Raw genomic sequence first — 19,683 nt, forward strand, 5'->3', positions numbered from 1 at the left:
AGGCAGGAGAATCACTTGAACCTGGGAGGTGGAGGTTGCAGTGAGCTGAGATCACGCCACTGCATTGCAGCCTGGCAACAGAGCAAGACTCTGTCTCAAAAAAAAAAAAAATCTCTCTAACCCTAAAATGCATTCTACAACTCGGACTTACAAGAGAATACAGTTATGTACTACATGACAATGTTTCCGTCAATAATGGACCATGATGGAGATCATAACCTTCTTTTTTTTTTTTTTTTTGATATGGGGGTCTCACTCTGTCACTCAGGCTGGAGTGAAGTCACATGATCTCAGCTCACTGCAACCTCCCCTTCCTGGGCTCCAGCTATCCTCTCACCTTAGTCTCCCAAGTAGCTGGGACCACAGACAAGTGCCACCATGCCCAGGTAATTTTTTGTATTTTTGGTATAGATGAGGTTTCACCATGTTGTCCAGGCAGGTCTCGAACTCCTGAGCTCAAATGATCTGCCCACCTCAGCCTCCCAAAATGCTGGGATTACAGAGTGAGCCACCCTGCCCAGCCCCTTTTCTATGTTTATGTATGTCTGGATGTACAAATACATACTGTCTGGGAGTGGTGGCTCATGACTGTAATCCCAGCGCTTTGGGAGGCCAAGGTGGGAGGATCCCTTGAGCTCAGGAGATTGAGACCAGCCTGGGCAAAATGACAAGGCCCTGTCTCTACAAACAATGAAAAACTCAGCTGAGTTCAGTGGTGTGCACTTGTAGTCCCAGCTACTCAGGAGGCTGAGGCAAGAGGATACCTTAAGCCCAGGAGTTCAAGCCGTAACTGAGTGTTCCACTGCACTTCAGCCTGGGCAACAAAGTGAGACTTCAGCTCTAAAACAAAAAATAGTAAATAAAATAATCAATATAACCAGCCTGGGCAACATAGGAAGACCCTATCTTTACAAAAAAAAATTAAAATATGCTGGATCCCATAAATATATACAACTACTATGTACTTACAAAAGTTAAAAATTAAAAATAGGCCAGGCATGGTGGCTCATGCCTGTAATCCCAGCACTCTGGGAGGCTGAGATGGGCAGATTGCTTGAGCCCAGGAGTTTGAGACCAGCCTGGGTAACACGGAGAAACCTCGTCTCTATTTTTAAAAAAAACAGGAAAAATTAGCCAGAGGGCTGGGTGCAATGGCTTACGCCTGTAGCACTTTGGGAGGCCAAGACAGGCAGACCATGATTCAGGAGTTTGAGACCAGCCTGACCAACATGATGAAACCCTGTCTCTACTAATAATACAAAAATCAGGTGGATGTGGTAGCACATGCCTGTAAATCCAAGCTACTCAGGAGGCTGAGGCAGGAGAATTGCTTGAACCTGGGAGGTGGAGGTTGCAGTGAGCTGAGATTGTGCCTCTGTACTCTAGCCTGGGTGACAGAGCAAGACTCTGTCTCAAAACAAAACAAAACAAAACAAAACAAAAAAATAGCCAGGCATGGTGCTGAGAGCCTGTAGTTCCAGCTACTCTAGAGGCTGAGGTGGGAGGACTGCAGTGAGCTATGGTTGGGCTACTGAACTCCCGGTTGAGCCTGCAGTGAGCTATGATTGGGCCACTGAACTCCAGCCTGGGCAACAGAGTAGGACCCTGTCTCTATATAAATAAATAGGTAAATAAAAAATTAGCCAGGTGTGATAGCATGCGCCTGTGGTCCCAGCTACTTGGGAAGCTGAGATAAAAGGATCAATTGAGCCCAGAAGTGAGAATCCAGTCTGGGCACAATACAGCAAGACACTGGCTCTTAAAAAAACAAACAAACAAACAAACAAAAGGCCAGGCACAGTGGCTCACACCTGTAATCCCAACACTTTGGGAGGCTGAGGTGGGCAAATCACCTGAGGTCAGGAGTTGGAGACCAGCCTGGCCAACAAGGTGAAACCCCAACTCTACTAAAACACAAAAACTAGCCGGGCATGGTGGCGGGTGCCTATGATCCCAGCTACTCCGGAGGCCAAGGCAGGAGAATGGCTTGAACCCAGGAGGCGGAGGTTGCAGTGAGTCGAGACCATGCCATTGTACTCCATCTTGGGCAACAAGAGTGAAACTCCGTCTCAAAAAATAAATAAATATTCCTTCAATGCCAAAAGCAGAGAATAAGATAAGAAAAATTAAAAATCAATCAATCAATCAATCAGTATAGCTTGGTAAACCCAGAAGAATATTCAGACAAAGAAAGCAAGGATTCCTTGAGTCACTAGCTATATGACCCAGGCTGGAGTGCAGTGATGTGAGTGTGGCTCATGCAGTCTCAGTCTCCTGGGCTCAAGCAATCCTCCCACCTTAGCCTCCAGAGTAGCTAAGGTTAGAAGCATGCAGCACCATGCCCAGCTAATGTTTCAGTTTTTGTAGGAACAGGGTCTTACTATGTTGCCCTGGCCGGTCTCAAACTCCTGGGCTCAAGTGATCTTCCCATCTTAGCCTCCCGAAGTGCTGGGATTACAGGCATAAACCACCATGGCCAACCTAGGGTAATTCCAAGGATAAGATGTAATAACATACATAAGCATTTCAGAGGGGTACCTAGCATCCAGTAGGTACTCAGTAACTGAGAGCTCTCATTATTACTAACTCAAAGGAATTATGAGTTTATATGGACCTACCTCCTAGTAATGGAATAATCTAAAGAAAGCAGGTCAAATTAAGCAACAATGAGCATTACCTAAAGGTGTTCCTAAACAGTCCTCTTTTATTTGGTTTCAGTGGAGGCCAAGGAGGTGGACCTCTTGCTTTCTGAGACAGGCTCTTCAGGAGTATGGAGACAAATACTGAAAAAGATGGATGGCCTCCGCTTACATTATACCAATTTTAAGGATTACAACAAAGGGCATCAGTCTTCCAAATCACAGTCAAGGGTCAATCCAGTATTTTCACTTTACTTTGAAGGCAAAACATTCTCCAAGAGATTATTATCTACATTGTGGTATTTCTTTACAAAAACACACAAACAATCCTTTTATCTTAAAAGCCTGAGGTGAATGTCACCACTTCTAAGACTCCTTCCCTGACTCTTCCAGTCTGAAGTCATTTTCCTCTCTACAAGTGCCAATGAGGTATGCTGAACCTCTCTTATAGCAGTCATCACATTCTATTTTATAGCACAGATTTTTGGGGTATATAACTCTTTGAATACAGGAATTGAAAAACAAAATATCTTTAAACCTAACAGAAAGTAGTAGTAGTAGTAGCAATAGCCACTATCTGGCGACAAAGTAGGATTCTTAAAATTTCTTCCTTTTTTTTTTTTTTTTTTTTGAGACTGAGTTTTGCTCCTGTTACCAAGGCTGGAGTGCAATGGCGCGATCTCGGCTCACCGCAACCTCCGCCTCCCGGGTTCAGGCAATTCTCCTACCTCAGCCTCCTGAGTAGCTCGGATTACAGGCACGCACCACCATGACCAGCTAATTTTTTTGTATTTTTAGTAGAGACGGAGTTTCACCATGTTGACCAGGATGGTCTCGATCTCTTGACCTCGTGATCCACCCGCCTCGGCCTCCCAAAGTGCTAGGATTACAGGCTTGAGCCACCGCGCCCGGCCTGGATTCTTAAAATTTCTTTTCATCCTACAGTGTCTGTTCAATAAATACCTGTTAAATTCCTGAAATGTGCCAGACTTATTCACATCTTTTTGAATATTTCGAATCCTCCAAACAAATTTCCAAGGTAAGTAGTATATTTTCATTTTACAGATGAGAAAACTAAAACCCAGAGTGATTCATAACTTAATGAAAGTCACACAGACAGAGAGCTTTCAAACCCAAGTCCAACTGTGTCCGAAGTTCATGTTCTTTCCATCACACCACACTGACTCTCCACAAAACACTCAAACTCAGAAGTTAGTTAGATAAAACTTCTCATCTTTATACATAAGTGCCACCAAAAGACTAGTTTCTTTCTCATGGAAAAAAGACTGCATGCTAACACATGAGTCTTCCTATTTACCCTAAAAATGAAATGGTGCTAATGAGTGTAACACACTGCTTTCTCCCTCTCTGCATCCAATTTTAGCCAGATGCTCTGGGGCTTCACATCTTTCCTTTAAACAACATAAACACAGGCTTATTTAAAGTGCCAGCCTCAGATAACATGTTCAGATGCTACTGCTTTTCAAACAAACTCCTGTTTTCAAACAGCTAGGCATTAAGGGTTCTGTCACTTCTGACAGGTTACTTTTATCTACAGGGTCCCTGAGAATCACTTTAAGTTTCATTCTGTGTTCAGCTCATCAAATCTTCTCATCAGGGATTTTTTTTTTTTTAAGCACCTAATCTTTCATCTTCTTTTACAATGAACCAAAACAACACACTCCTATAGGTAATTCCTAATCTGTATATTTTAATATAATATTCTTCTGACCCTTTTTCTAAAAAGCATAGTTGTTTTTCCTATTTAGCCCAAGTTAAGATAATAATATCATAAGTGAAATTTCTCCCATCTTTCTGCATATAGGGAATACTAAAAAGTAAGTCTGTTTTAATTATTAAATGTAAATAGCTCATTAAATATAATCCAATTACTTTAATTTTTAAAAGGAAGTAATTACGATATGTACATGTATTCTTGCCTAGATTTAATATCTTAATCTTTTCAGCATTACTATTTTAAATTAACCTTTGACATTAGAAAAATGCAAGAAACTGATATCTCTTTCAAAATATATATAAAGCTGTTCTTTATGGATTTTTGTTTCACCCACAAACAATTTTAGAGGGATTGCAAAGAGGGACAATTAAATACCACCTGCCCAAAGTGAACTGGTATTTCTTGTCTGCTATAAATCATGTTAAAGGGTCTGTTTTAAATTCTAATGCTTTAGTGGGACAAGAAGCCTAATGACTTCTATAGCATTCCAATAATCACAAAAGCTTCACTTGCAAAGACAACTCCAAGACAAAATTTGTTAGGAGAAACGCCTACAATCCCAGCCAGCACTTTGGTAGGCTGAGGCAGGCGTATCATTTGAGGCAGGAGGATCACATGGCAAAACCATATCTCTACAAAAAATACAAAAATTACCCAGGCATGGTGGCACACACCTATAGTCCCAGCTACTCAAGAGGCCGAGGTTGGTAAATCAGTTGAGCCTGGGAGGCGGAGAGTGCAGTGAGCCAAGATTGTGCCAGCATACTCCAGCCTGGATGACAGAGTAAGAGCCTGTCTCAAAACAAAAAAAGAAGAAGAAGAATGTCTTTGGTACAGTAGCCTTAACTTTCCATTACCTAATTTCTTTTTTTTTTTTTTTTTTTTGAGACGGAGTTTCGCTCTTGTTACCCAGGCTGGAGTGCAATGGCGCGATCTCGGCTCACTGCAACCTCCGCCTCCTGGGTTCAGGCAATTCTCCTGACTCAGCCTCCTTAGTAGCTGGGATTACAGGCATGTGCCACCATGCCCAGCTAATTTTTTGTATTTTTAGTAGAGACGGGGTTTCACCAAGTTGACCAGGATGGTCTCAATCTCTTGATCTGGTGATCCACCCGCCTCTGCCTCCCGAAGTGCTGGGATTACAGGCTTGAGCCACCGCACCCGGCCCCATTACCTAATTTCTATTCTGTTACTACAAATCATAGCTCCCTGGGACCACCCTCAAGGATTCTTCTTGCTCTCTGGTCTCTAGCCCCTGGAGTGTGCTTTTATAACATTTTCCCTCAGCGGCCTTCTGGTTCTTCCATTTTTACTTTCTTGGTGACCAACAGTAAACAAACTGCATAGCTAAATCTCTATAAACTGCCTTGAAAATGGGCTTTGGCGCAGTCTGTAGACTGTCTTCTAGAATGGAGGGAAGAAACTTACATAAGTGAATAATTAAGAAGATGGAGCTTTCCTACTAAAATCAATCAATGAGTATTATTTTAAGATATGAATATATATTTATAAAAATGAAATTATGCCGGGCGCGGTGGCTCAAGCCTGTAATCCCAGCACTTTGGGAGGCCGAGGCGGGTGGATCACGAGGTCGAGAGATCGAGACCAACCTGGTCAACATGGTGAAACCCCGTCTCTACTAAAAATACAAAAAATTAGCTGGGCATGGTGGCGCATGCCTGTAATCCCAGCTACTCAGGAGGCTGAGGCAGGAGAATTGCCTGAACCCAGGAGGCGGAGGTTGCGGTGAGCCGAGATCGCGCCATTGCACTCCAGCCTGGGTAACAAGAGCGAAACTCCGTCTCAAAAAAAAAAAAAAAAAAAAAAAAAAGAAATTACATTTATATTAACACATAACTTTTTCCAAAATTCAGAAGTAACAAGACCGGTATGAATAGATATGCTGTGAAGGTATCAACTGGAGCCATGTTTGTACAGCAATTTCTCTCCAAATTAGAATAGTTCTATTTAAAGTACTAAGACATACCATGTGTTTTCAGCAGTTTCTCAAAGATTTCACTGAAATAGATTTTTCCAGTTCAGACCTTGTATTAATGAGCCAAAGGTGTAGCTCTGCCTCACTGATACCACTTGGCAAAATAAATTAATAAAATGCATGAAGCTGGCTGTGATTAATTACTTTCGTTGTTCAGACTGTAGCTATGTTGCAGCAGCTCCTGACTACATAAGGCACTAGTTTCTGCAGTCATCCAGCCTAAAGATGGAAAGTTATTTTATGGTCCAAAAAGACAGTAACAGTAACACAGGTTGCTGTGGGTTCCCTCATCTCAAACACTAATGGATTCCAAACAGTTACCAAAGGTTAGTTGAAGGAATGAAGCCTGACACCTGATGATGATCACAGTTCTCCAGAGGGACAGCATCATTAAAAGAAAATAAGAAGTAATTTCACAGGTAAAAGGTATACCAGCAGCTAAAACTAAGTCCTTAGCAAAATTTAAATGATTCAAGTTTCATCTTGGTAACACTGGCATTTTGTGCAAAATATATCCTATTAGGCTAGCCCATGAAAGTTAAAAAGGTGTCTTTAAATGCCTGCTGACCTAAAATTGCCATGTTCCATGCTTTAAAGGGATTGATTTTCTAGAGAAGGACAATATGATGCCAGATTCTGTTCAATGGGGATCAGAATACTATTTGGTGAACCTATTCTGCACCTGTGGAAGTAAAAGAATAAAACTGGCTCACACACCCCAAGGGAGGATGGTATTTATGTGGGCTCTCCCTCTGACCTCTTGGCAGCAAATGTAAAAAAGTCCTTCTTTGAGCCTTAGGGGCGGGCCCAGGACTTTCAACTATCCATTCAAACAGGATTACGATTCCCCTCCTCCATAATTAAGTTCCTTTCCCATTCTCCATGCATGCGTGAACTGCAATGACACTGACATGGGGGCTTGACATTAGTCTTTGAAGGTCATTTAAATCCTCCTCCTTCTAAACTGCCTTAAAAGCAATGTATCATCCATTCCACAATGCCTGAGAGTAGGGTTTGACTAGATCGTACTCGAAGCAGAATCATCTGAAGAATAAAAAAAAAAAAAGCTCCAAATTTGGGTATCATAAAAAGAACAAATCATCCACAGCCTTGTTTATTAAAAAAAAAAAAAAGAAGAAGAACAAAGAAATAAAAAGTGATGAAACTCAATTACTCAAAAGACAACAGTAAGAAAAACACTAACACCAAACATTGGATGAATGAAAACACTTCTACTGACAATCCCTTTGATCTAGTAAAGTAGAAAAGGTTATCTACTGGCCAGCCGCAGTAGCTCAACACTTGTAATCCCAGCACTTTGGGAGGCTGAAGTGGGTGGATCTCTTGAGGTCAGGAGTTCGAGACCAGCCTGGCCAACATGGTGAAATCCCATCTTTACTAAAATTAGTCAGGCGTCGTGGCGCATGCCTGTAGTTACAGCTGTTTGGCAGGCTAAAGCAGGAGAGCTTGAACCTGGGAGGTGGAGGTAGCAATGAGCCAAGATCACACCACTGCATTCTAGCTTGGGTGCCAGAGTGAGAACTCATCTCAAAAAAAAAAAAGACAAAGGTCATCCACAAAATGGCCCCTTTATATGGCTCCAGTCTCATCTCCTGTCACATTCTCATACACATATACCTTTGCAGTCCTATAGAACTTCCCATCGCTCCCCACTGTACCATGTTCTTTCTTATCTCCATACTTTTGCTTAAGTTTGACCACCCACCACAACCCCCACCAACCTATAAAGTCTTCCAAGTCTGAGCTCAAGTGAAACATCTCTTCATGGGTCTTGCCCCAAAGGAAGTTGGTGTCCTGTGTTCCACATGCTATAATGGTTCTCTAAATGTCCATAACACTTTGTCCATGTCTATACCATCACACTGGATTAAAATGAGTGATTTTCCTACTTGCTCTCTCACTAGACTATGAGTTCTCTGAGGCTGGTGCTATGAGTCATCTCTAATCCTAGTGCCTACCACCATGCTAGATACCAAGAGAATGCTCAGTAAAGGCCAGGTACAGGGGCTCACACCTGTAATCCCAACACTTTGGGAGGCCAAAGAGAACCAATCACTTGAGGGAAGGAGTTCAAGACTAGCCTGGCCAACATTGTAAAGCCCTGTCTTCACTAAAAATACAAAAATTAGCATGTGCCTGTGGTTCCAGCTACTTAGGAGGCTGAGGTAGGAGAATCGCTTGAACCCATGAGGCAGAGGTTGCAGTGAGCTGAGATGAGGCCACTGCACTCCAGCCTGGGTGACAGAGCAAGACTCCACTTCAAGGAAAAAAAAAAAAAAAAGGCCAGGTGAAGTAGCTCAAGCCTGTAATCCAAGCACTTTGAGGACCGAGACAGGCAGATCATAAGGTCAGGAGATCAAGACCACCCTGGCCAACATGGTAAAACCCTGTCTCTACTAAAAATACAAAAATTAGCTGGGTGTGGTGGCATGTGCCTGTAATCTCGCTACTCAGGAGGCTGAGGCAGAAGAACAGCTTGAACCAGGGAGTCGGAGGTTGCAATGAGCCGAGACTGCACCACCACACTCCAGCCTGGTGACAAAGCCAAATAGCATCTCAAAGAAAGAAAAAAGTTTATCAAATGAATGAAGCCACAGTGGGTTCTTGTGCTTTGGCTCTCATAAAGATAAGGATAAAGACAGTGTCTAGACCTCCAGTCTTATAGCACTGTTTCCTGAGAGACGATAACCCAATGTGAATAGCCCAAATTCAACCTCTGTTTTAGAAATAGATTCCTGGCATTTTACCAGGTCATGAGACAGGATCTACATTTACCCCTCAAACTCAGGCGGGCATCAGGAGTCCAATCTGGGACAGGGACAGAGCAGAGAGAGAAGTTAAAAATCAGAGACCAGGACCACCCTGACTAACATGAGCTCTCCGCCACCACCATCTCATTCTTGTACCTCAAAGCTCTTATTCCCTAATGTAAAGAGAGAAACATGATAGTTATCAGCCAAGGGAGAGAAATTTCCAAAAAGGCTAAGGAAGGTCAGAATAAGGTAAATCATGAAAATTAGCACATATCCAAAGCTTGAAAGAAATACAGGGTGTTTTAAACTGTCCAGGCCCTTGACCTAAAATGTTAGTAAGACCCTGAATCTCTCCCAAATCATCTTCTTGTTTTCCTCTCCTCAATACTTTCCTCCCACCATCTACCCACCCACCCACCTGCCTTTCTTTTTTCCCTCTTCCATGTTTTGTTTTTTTTTTTTTTTGAGATGGAGTTTACCTTTTGTTGCCCAGGCTGGAGTGCAATGGCAAGATCTCAGCTCACCACAACCTCTGCCTCCCAGGTTCAAACGATTCTTCTGCCCCAGCCTCCCGAGTAGCTGGGATTACAGGCATGTGCCACCACATTGGCTAATTTTGTATTTTTAGTAGAGATGGGGTTTCTCCATGTTGGTCAGGCTGGTCTCAAACTCCTGACATCAGGTGATCCACCAGCCTCGGCCTCCCAAAGTGCTGGGATTACAGCCACGAGCCACCGCACCTGGCCTCCCCCTCCCTTCTTTTCTGTTCTCTTCCCTTTTCCTCCCCTCCCTCCCATCTTCATTTCTTTCCTCAATAAATATGAGTAGAGCTGATGAAAATCTTGCACACGAATGACATATATATACGTATATATATATATATATATATATACACACACACATATATATATATATATATATATATATAAAATATATATAGGGAGCCAGGCATGGTGGTTCATACCTGTAATCTCAACACTTTGGGAGGCCAAGGCAGGAGGATCACTTAAGCCCAGGAATTTGAGGCTGGCCTAGGCAAGTATTGAGATCCCATCTCTTAAAAATGCATACATACATACATACATATTGTCTTTGTAGAAAGTAACATACAATTATTTGTTCATACAATGAACCTTATGTACCAGGCACTGTGCCATACCCTTAGGATATTAATTCAATACCTCCTTTGCCCTCACAGAGCTTGCAAGCTACTGGAGATATAAATAAAGGGGACAATAATATTCTGGTAAGTGACTACAAATGTTAAGTTCAAGGTGTAACAGAAGTATCCAACTCAAGTTGAGGCAAAGAGTGGGGGTCAGTTAAGAAAAGGTGTTTTAAAGGACAAATAAGTCTAGTTAAGTACTTCGAGGTGGAGAGAGTAGCATATGCAGAGGCAAAAAGTGTTCCAGAACAGCAAATGGCTTATGTGGCTGAAGTGCAGGAAGTCATGAGTGATGAGGCTAATAAGGCAGACAGAAGCTGAGGCACAGAAAGCCTTGTATGCCAGGCTACAGCACTTAAGAGTGTGCTGAAAGCTATAGGGAGCTGTTTAAGATTGAGGCCAGAGAGTGACATGATCAGATCTGCATTTAGAAAGCTCTCTCTGGCAGCAGTATGGAGAATGTACTACATGAGACAGTGAAAGACTGAGGCAGGAAGTCCAAGTGGAAGCAGTTCTAATTGATAGACGGAATCTACGTAATGGGAGAGTTGCAAAATTGGATGACAGAAAGTGTGCTATGCTGGGTTTGAAAGACCAGGTATACTTTATTCCTTGAAAAATTAAATTACAGTAGTCACCCCTTATCCTCAGAGCATAATTCCAATACCCTCAGACAATGCCTAAAACCACAGATAGTACTGAACTTTGTATGTTTTTTCCTATCCATACATACTTATGATAAAATTTAAGTTATAAATTAAGGCACAGGGCTGGGCATGGTGGCTCACGCCTATAATCCCAGCACTTTGCAGGGCTGAGGTGGGCAGATCATGAGGTCAGGAGATCAAGACCATCCTGGCTATGGTGAAACCCCGTCTCTACTAAAATACAAAAAATTAGCTGGGCGTGGTGGCACGCGCCTGTAGTTCCAGCTACTCAGGAGGCTGAGGAAGGGGAATCGCTTGAATCCGGGAGACGGAGATTGCAGCAAGCTGAGATTGTGCCACTGCACTCCAGCCTGGCAAAAGGGCAAGACTCCATCTCAAAAAAAAAAGGCACAGTAAGAGATTAACAACAATAATAAAATAGAACAATTATAGTAATATACTATAATAAAAGTTAAGTGAATGTGGTCTCTCAAAACATCTTACTGCACTGTATTCACCTGTTTTTGGACCAGAGTGGACCACGGGTAATTGAAACTGAGTAAGTTGGGGGACTACTGTATTTAATCTCTCTGAGCCTTAGTTTTTACTTTCTGAAAAATGTGTCTATTTGTAAAAGAAGAAATAAGGGGAACACTAGACTAGATCAGGTGTCACCAATCTTTTCTTAGTGCTTTAAAATTATTCAGATACAGTTAACAAAAAAAATAGGCCAGAGGCCAGGTGTGGTTATCTCATGCCTGTAATCCCAGCACTTTGGGAGGCTCAGGGCAGATCAAGAGGTCAGGAGTAGGGCTGGGCACAGTGGCTCACACCTGTAATCCCGGCACTCTGGGAGGCCGAGGCGGGTGGATCACGAGGTCAAGATATCGAGAGGCATCCTGGTCAACATGGTGAAACCCCGTCTCTACTAAAAATACAAAAAATTAGCTGGGCATGGTGGTGCGTGCCTGTAATCCCAGCTACTCAGGAGGCTGAGGCAGGAGAATTGCCTGAACCCAGGAGGCGGAGGTTGCGGTGAGCTGAGATCGCGCCATTGCACTTCAGCCTGGGTAACAAGAGTGAAACTCCATCTCAAAAAAAAAAGGGGGGGGTAAGGAGTTCCAGACCAGCCTGGCCAATACGGTGAAACCCCATCTCTGCTAAAATTACAAAAATTACCTGGGTGTGGTGGGGTGCACCTGTAGTCCCAAGCTACTTGGGAGGCTCAGGCAAAAGAATCGCTTCAAACCAGGAGGCAGAGGTTGTAGTAAACTGAAATTGTGTCACTGCACTCTAGCCTGGGTGACAGAGCAAGACTCCATCTCAAAAATAAATAAACGAATAATAGGCTGGACTCGGTGGCTCACGCCTGTAATCCCAGCACTTTGTTTTGGAGGCTGAGGTGTGTGGATCACCTGAGGTCAGGAGTTCAAGACCAGCCTGGCCAAGATGGTGAAACCCCTTCTCTACTAAAAATACAAAAATTAGCCACGCGTGGTGGTGAGCACCTATAATCCCAGCTACTTGGGAGTCTGAGGCAGGAGAATTGCTTGAACCCAGGAGGGGGAGGTTGCAGTGACTGGAGATCATGCCACTGCAGTCCAGCCTGGGTGAGAGTGAGACTTTGTCTCAAAAAATAATAATAATAAAAGAAGAAGAATACTACTATTAGCCTTAAAGCTAATTTCCTTTCCTTATCCTGAAATAACTCTTAAATGTGTTTACCATTTCCTTTTCTTTATAGTTTTATCACATTTCTATCTCTAAATGTTATATTGTTTAGTCTCACAGAACTTCATATGACTCTAATATTTTCTTTTCTTTTTTTTTCTTTTTTTTTTTTTTTTGGTAAGATACAGGGCCTCACTCTGTCACCCAGGCTGGAGTGCAATGCATGATCACAGGTCTTTGCAACTTGTAACTCCTGGTCTCAGGCAATCCTGCTGCTTCTGCCTTCTGAGTAGCTGGGACCACAAGCATGTGCCACCATGACCAAGTAATTTTTTTTTTTTTTTGAGACTGTTGTCCTGTTGTCCAGACTGGAGTGCAGTCTCAAACTCCTGAGCTCAAGTGATCCTCCCAAATGGCTGGGAACAGGCATGTACCACCAATGCTCAGCTAATTTTTAATTTTTTGTAGAGACAGGGTCTTCTTATGTTGTCCAGGCTGGTCTGGAACTTCTGGGCTCAAGGGATCCTCCCACCTTGGCCTCCCAAAATGCTGGGATTATAGGCATAAGCTACTGTGCCCGGCCACTTTTAAAATTTTTTTGTAGAGACAGTGTCTCACTATGTTGTTCAGGCTGGTCTTGACCTGATTTTATTTCTAATATTAACATATATACTCTTCTGCAACTTTTTCCACTCTAAAATTTGTTCTTGAGATTAATTTATGCTGCTATAGCTACAATTTACTCATTTTCACTGTTATATAGTACTCTATTGTAGGAACATATTTACTTATCCAATCTCAAGTTGATAGACATTGGAATTTTTTTTCCAGTTTGAATATTTTGTTAGCTTGTTTTGCTATTGTCAATAGTGTTGCTATGTTGCTATTTTGTATATGTCTCTTGATCCACATGTATTAAGAGTTCTTTTTTTTTTTTTTTGAGATGGAGTTCCACTCTTGTTGCCCAGGCTGGAGTGCAATGGCGCAATCTTGGTTCACCACAACCTCTGCTTCAAGTGATTGTCCTGCTTCAGCCTCCCGAGTAGCTGGGATTACAGGCATGTGCCACCACACCCACCTAATTTTTGTATTATTAGTAGAGACAGGATTTCTCCAGGTTGGTCAGGCCAGTCTCAAACTCCTGACCTCAGGTGATTCGCTCGCCTCGGCCTCCCAAAGTGCTGGGATTACAGGTGTGAGCCACCGTGCCTGGCAAGAGTTCTTAAGGGTAAATACCCAGGAGTAGAATTTCTGGGTCACAGGGCATGTACATCTTTACTTATGAGATAATACCAAATTGTTTTCTTAAAATGGTTGTACTCATTCACACTACTGCTTGCACAGCTCTAGTTGCTTCATATCCTTGCCAACATTTTTTGTCACTTTAATTTTTACCAATCTGATGAACATAAAACCAATATATCACTGCAGTTTTAATTTGCATTCCTCTGATTACTGACGAAGCTGAGCATCCCTAACCCTTTTCACAGGAAGGAGCTACTTTTTATTTTTCTAAAACACTGAGATCAAGCTCTCTCTATGAAAGTCTGGAATGGCTGGAGTGTGTGCCAGCAGCTGCCTCCTAATAATTAACCAGATGAAGTCTGGTCTCTTTCAGCACTAAGGTAAAACTATATGACCAAATCTCTGGCATGTATCAACACATGACGTAGCAGAAAACCTGAAAATTTTTATCTGAGAATTGGGGGTAGGTTATCGACGTTAGAAGGGCTGAGACTGAGAATGAAAAAAAATCAGACTAGGAGTGATCACAGAGAATATGTGTTATTTAAGGCCCTTCACTATCTGACACAAACATACTTGTTAAGCCTCCTCTCTGGCCACACCTTTCCAATGCTCTACTCAGGGCTCACCACAGAGGCGCTGCACTCCAATGTCTCTGTGACTTCACTCAAGACATTTCCCACTTCCTGGATTACCTACCCGTTTTTTTCCTGCTTCTTAAAATTTGATTAACGCTTCCCGGCCCAGTTCAAGTGTAATTGCTTCCATGAAGCCATCCTGACCCCATTCCCCAGAAAAAATTAATCAAGCTCTCATCTACTCCAAGAGCACTTTATTATTACTTTATTATAGCATCCATCCCATCTTACAGTTAGAACAGGAATAGACTGTGAGCTCTCTGCGGGAAGGTACTATCTTTTAAATCCTGTGGTGCCAAGCAACACTTCCGTCACTCATCAAATCTTCATAAAATTCCTGACAAGTGGATAGAAATATGAAAAGAAATCTATTGGGAAACAAATCTCTAAACAATGGAAAGGTTCTTTCTGACTCTTGCTGACTATGAAGAAAAAAAAATCACAGAAAAAGCAAGAAAGGAGATATGGAGTGTGAGCTAATGAAAAAGAAAATAGGACAATTAGGTGCCCTTAGCAGAGATCCATATCAGATAGGCCAGGAAGTGAAAATGTAAACCACAGTTCACCATCTTAATGTGGGAAATAACAGCATGGAAAGTGAAATTTATAACCGATTCTAAAACTATAGGCTGTATCTTGAAAGTCTGATCAAATCTAACTGGAAAATTATTGGAAGATTCCCTAATGGTTAGGAATAAATAAATAAATACATAATTTGGTCATGGTGCTTTCCTCTGGAAGAAGTTGTTTAAGTAAAACTTCCATTTATTAATAAAGGTTTTCTTTCTTGAGACAGTCTTGTTCTGTCACCCAGACTGGAATGCAGTGGTTTGATCTTGGCTCACTGCAACATATGCCTCCCAGGTTCAAGCGATTCTCCTGCCTCAGCCTCCCAAGTGCCCACTGCCAAGCCCAGCTAATTTTTTTATATTTTTAGTAGAGACAGGGTTTCACCATGTTGGTCAGGCTGATCTTGAACTCTGACCTCAAGTGATCCACCCGCCTCGGCCTCCCAAAGTGCTGGGATTATAGGTACGAGTTGCCACGCTCAACCAGGTTTTCCATTTTTTTCTTACATCATCTTGGAAAGTTACCTTTTCCTAGGAGTTTGTCCATTTTTATGTAGGTTTGCAAATTAACTGGCACAGTATTTCTTAAATTGATTAGTAGGGCCAGGTGCAGTTGCTCATGCCTGTAACCCTAGCACTTTGGGAGACTAAGGCAGGCAAATCCCTTGAGCTCAGGAGTTCAAGACCAGCCTGGGCAACATGATAAAACTCTGTCTCTACAAAAACATACAAAAATTAGTCAGGCACGGTGGCTGGCGCCTGTAGTCCCAGCTACTCAGGAGACTGAGGTGAGAGGATCACTTGGGTCCAAGTGGCAGATTGGTCGTCTTAATTGTTAATTAAGACAAAATGGATAGAAGAATGAAGAATGGAATAATGGCAGAGATAATCCAGACACAAAGATCTGGGATTCAAGAAAATTGTGTATTGTTACCTTTTTTTTCCGCCCCCCCTAAATAAGAGACAGGTTCTTAACTCTGTTGCCCAGGCTAGAGTGTAGTGGCTTAATCACAGCTCACTGCACACTGCAGCCTCAAACTCAAGTGATCCTCTTGCTTCAGCCTCCTGAGTAGTTAGGACTACAGGTGTGAGCTACCTCTCCCGGCTAATTTTTAAAAATTTTGTAGCGATTAGGTCTCACTATGTTGCCCAGGCTGGTCTCCAATTACTGGGCCTCAAGCAGTTCTCCCAACTCCACTTCCCAAAGTGGTAGGATTATAGGCATAAGCCATCCCACCCAGCCTATAATTTCAATATTTTAACATTATCTCTGTGTTTTCAGAATATAGGTTTCTTTTAGACAGGATATTGTATCTTTTGCACACACTGTATCGTGAAAAGTATTTTATTTCCTATAACAAATAAAAAACACAAAATTGGCAATTCAAGGCAAATAGGCATTTATTTCATTATTTTAATAGCTCAACTTGATTAATGCATGGTTGACTCCAGTTAAAGATAACTAATACGGCCAGGTGCAATGGCTCATGCCTGTAATCCCAGCACTTTCAGAAGCCAAGGCAGGTGGATCAATTGAGGTCGGGAGGTTAGAAGTTCGAGACCAGCCTGACCAACATTGGAGAAACCCTGTCTCTACTAAAAATACAAAATTAGCCACGTGTGGTGGCAAATGCTGAGGGAGGCTGAGGCAGGAGAATCGCTTGAATTTGGGAGGCAGAAGTTGTGGTGGGCCGAGATCATGCCATTGCACTCCATTGTGGGCAACAAGAGCGAAATTCTGTCTCAAAAAAAAAAAAAAAAAAAAAAAGATAACTAATATTTGAAGTTATCCTTAAAAACAAAGATTTTTAAAAATTAAGTAAAAGGCCGGGCGCAGTGGCTCACGCCTATAATCCCAGCACTTTGGGAGGCCGAGGCGGGTGGATCATGAAGTCAAGAGATCGAGACCATCCTGGTCAACAAGGTGAAACACCGTCTCTACTAAAAATACAAAAAAAATTAGCTGGGCATGGTGGTGCATGCCTGTAGTCCCAGCTACTCGGGAGGCTGAGGCAGGAGAATTGCTTGAACCCAGGAGGCGGACGTTGCGGTGAGCCGAGATCGCGCCATTGCACTCCAGCCTGGGTAACAAGAGTGAAACTCTGTCTCAAAAAAAAAAAAAAAAAAAAAAAAAAAAAAAAAAAAAAAATTAAGTAAAAATTAGGCCGGGCACTGTGGCTCACACCTGTAGTAATCCCAGCACTTTGGGAGGTTGAAGTGGGTGGATTGCTTGAAACCAGGAGTTTGAGACCAGCCTGGCCAACATGGTAAAACCCGGTCTCTACATATAAACATTATATGGGCATGGTGGTACACACCTGTAATCCCAACTGCTCAGAAGGCTGAGGCAGAAGAATTGCTTGAAACCAGGAGGTGAAGGTTGCCTTGAGTTGAGATCATACTACTGCATTCCAGCCTGAGCGACAGAACAAGATTCTGTCTCCAAAAAGAAAAAAATTAAGTAAAAATTGGTGGCTAGGCGCAGAGGCTCACGCCTGTAATCCTAGCACTTTGGGAGGCCAAGGCGGGCAGATCACCTGAAGTCAGGTGTTTGAGACCAGCCTGGCCAACATGGTGAAATGCTGTCTCTACTAAAAATACAAAAATTAGCTGGGCGAGGTAGCAGGTGCCTGTAATCCCAGCTACTCAGGAGGCTGAAGCAGAAGAATCTCTTGAACACAGGAAGCAGAGGCTGCAGTGAGCTGAGATCGCACCACTGCACTCCAGCCTGGGCAACAAGAGAGAGATTCTGTCTCAAAAAAAAAAAAAAAAATTAGCGTCAGAAGCCATTCTCATTTGTGAATTTTTTGTTGTTGTTGAGACCTGGCCTTATCTGTCACCAAATCTGGAGTGCAGTGGCACGATCATAGCTCACTGTAGCTTCAATCTCTCAGGCTCAAGTGATCCTCTTGCCTCAGCCTCCCACGTAGCTAGGAATATAGGTGTATGCCACCATACCTGGCTAACTTTTAAAATTTTTAGCAGAGACAAGGTCTGGCTGTTACCCAGTCTGGTCTCTAACTCCTGAGCTCAAGATCCAGCCTCCAAAAGCGCTAGAATTACAGTCATTGAGCCACCCTGCTGGGCCACATTCATAAAATTTGACATAAATAAAACATCTATCCTTTTAAATACAGTAATTCACTAAATTTAAAGAAAACAACCACCAAAAATAAGAAATTTAGTCAAGCAAGGTGGCTCATGCCTGTAATCCTAGCATTTTGGGAGGCTGGGGTGGGCAGATCATGAGGTCTCAGGAGTTCAAGACCAGCCTGACCAACATGGTAAAACCCCATTTCTACTAAAACTACAAAAATTAGCCGGGTGTGGTGGCACACACCTGTAATCCCAGCTACACAGAAGGCTGAGGCAGGAAAATCACTCAAACCCAGTAGGTGAAGGCGGAGGCTACAGTGAGTCGAGATCATGCCACTGTCCTCCAGTCTGGGTGACAAAGCGAGACTCCATCTCAAAAAAATAAGAAAAAAAGAAATTTAAACAGCTTTGAACTATAAAGTATACATTATTTTATTTTATTTTTTATTTTTATTTATTTTTAAGATTAGGTTATTTATTTATTTATTTATTTATTTATTTTTAAGACGGGGGTTTCACCATGTTGGTCAGACTGGTCTTGAACTCCCGACCTCAGGTGATCCACCCAACTTGGCCTCCAAAGTGCTTGGATTACAGGAGTGAACCACCACGCCCGGCCAATATACATTATTTTAAAAATAAAAATGTAGTTAAGACTATTGTTACTATAAAAGTACATGTCATAATTTAAGGGGAAAAGTCATTTTAGTGGTTTTTTTTAAAAAAACTATATTCACATTTGTTTTATCCATTCTTCCCTCAAACTTTATACCACAGTAGTTAACTGAAAGGAAAGCTATCTGACATAAATTTCAGTGTCCTTACCTGTCCCACCTCCTATCACCCTAGTGGATATATACTTGGTTAAATATATACTATATGAAGAAGCAAAGAGGTAGTTTGATCTTTAAAAAGCCAGAATAGATTCTATTAGAATAACTTTGAAAGTTTAGAGATTAGACTACAAATACCAACCCTCTATCAGTGAAAGACAACTTCTAATTGGATGCAGCTTCAGGATAGTGTTATTACAAATAAGTCTGATCCAACAGATCAATGAAACAACACATATGCTTTTTCATTCTAGGCTGGTATAATCGTTTTTAAGAAACATTAACAAAGCCTCTAGTATCATACAATAAGGTTATTTCCAAATATCTATAGGAAGTTGATGACAATAATATTTCTTTGCCAGTCTAGTAATGCAGATGCATTTACCAGCTCCTCTCCTTGTAGAAATCACATTAATAAAGATATTTTGAGCCGGGCGCGGTGGCTCAAGCCTGTAATCCCAGCACTTTGGGAGGCCGAGGTGGGTGGATCACGAGGTCAAGAGATCGAGACCAACCCGGTTAACATAGTGAAACCCCGTCTCTACTAAAAATACAAAAAACTAGCTGGGCGTGGTGGCGCGTGCCTGTAGTCCCAGCTACTCAGGAGGCTGAGGCAGGAGAATTGCCTGAGCCCAGGAGGCGGAGGTTGCGGTGAGCCGAGATCGCGCCATT

The 19,683-nt window shown here is 42.3% G+C and overlaps 1 protein-coding gene across 3 annotated transcripts in view; it reads right to left on the bottom strand.

Annotated features, from left to right (window-relative positions):
* Positions 1-19,683, bottom strand: part of WASF2 (WASP family member 2) — an 89,257-nt gene that overhangs the window by 40,164 nt on the left and 29,410 nt on the right. Inside the window, exon 1 of one of the 3 annotated variants that reach the window (XM_074380339.1) lies at positions 2,678-5,249. The exons of the other annotated variants lie outside the window; for them this stretch is intronic. The gene's annotated coding sequence lies outside the window, so the exon portion shown is untranslated. Of the gene's footprint in view, positions 1-2,677; positions 5,250-19,683 lie in introns of those variants that run through there. 3 annotated transcript variants of the gene reach the window in all.

This window comes from Saimiri boliviensis, chromosome 11, assembly GCF_048565385.1.
Source record: "Saimiri boliviensis isolate mSaiBol1 chromosome 11, mSaiBol1.pri, whole genome shotgun sequence".
In the NCBI taxonomy this organism is placed as follows: domain Eukaryota; kingdom Metazoa; phylum Chordata; class Mammalia; order Primates; family Cebidae; genus Saimiri; species Saimiri boliviensis.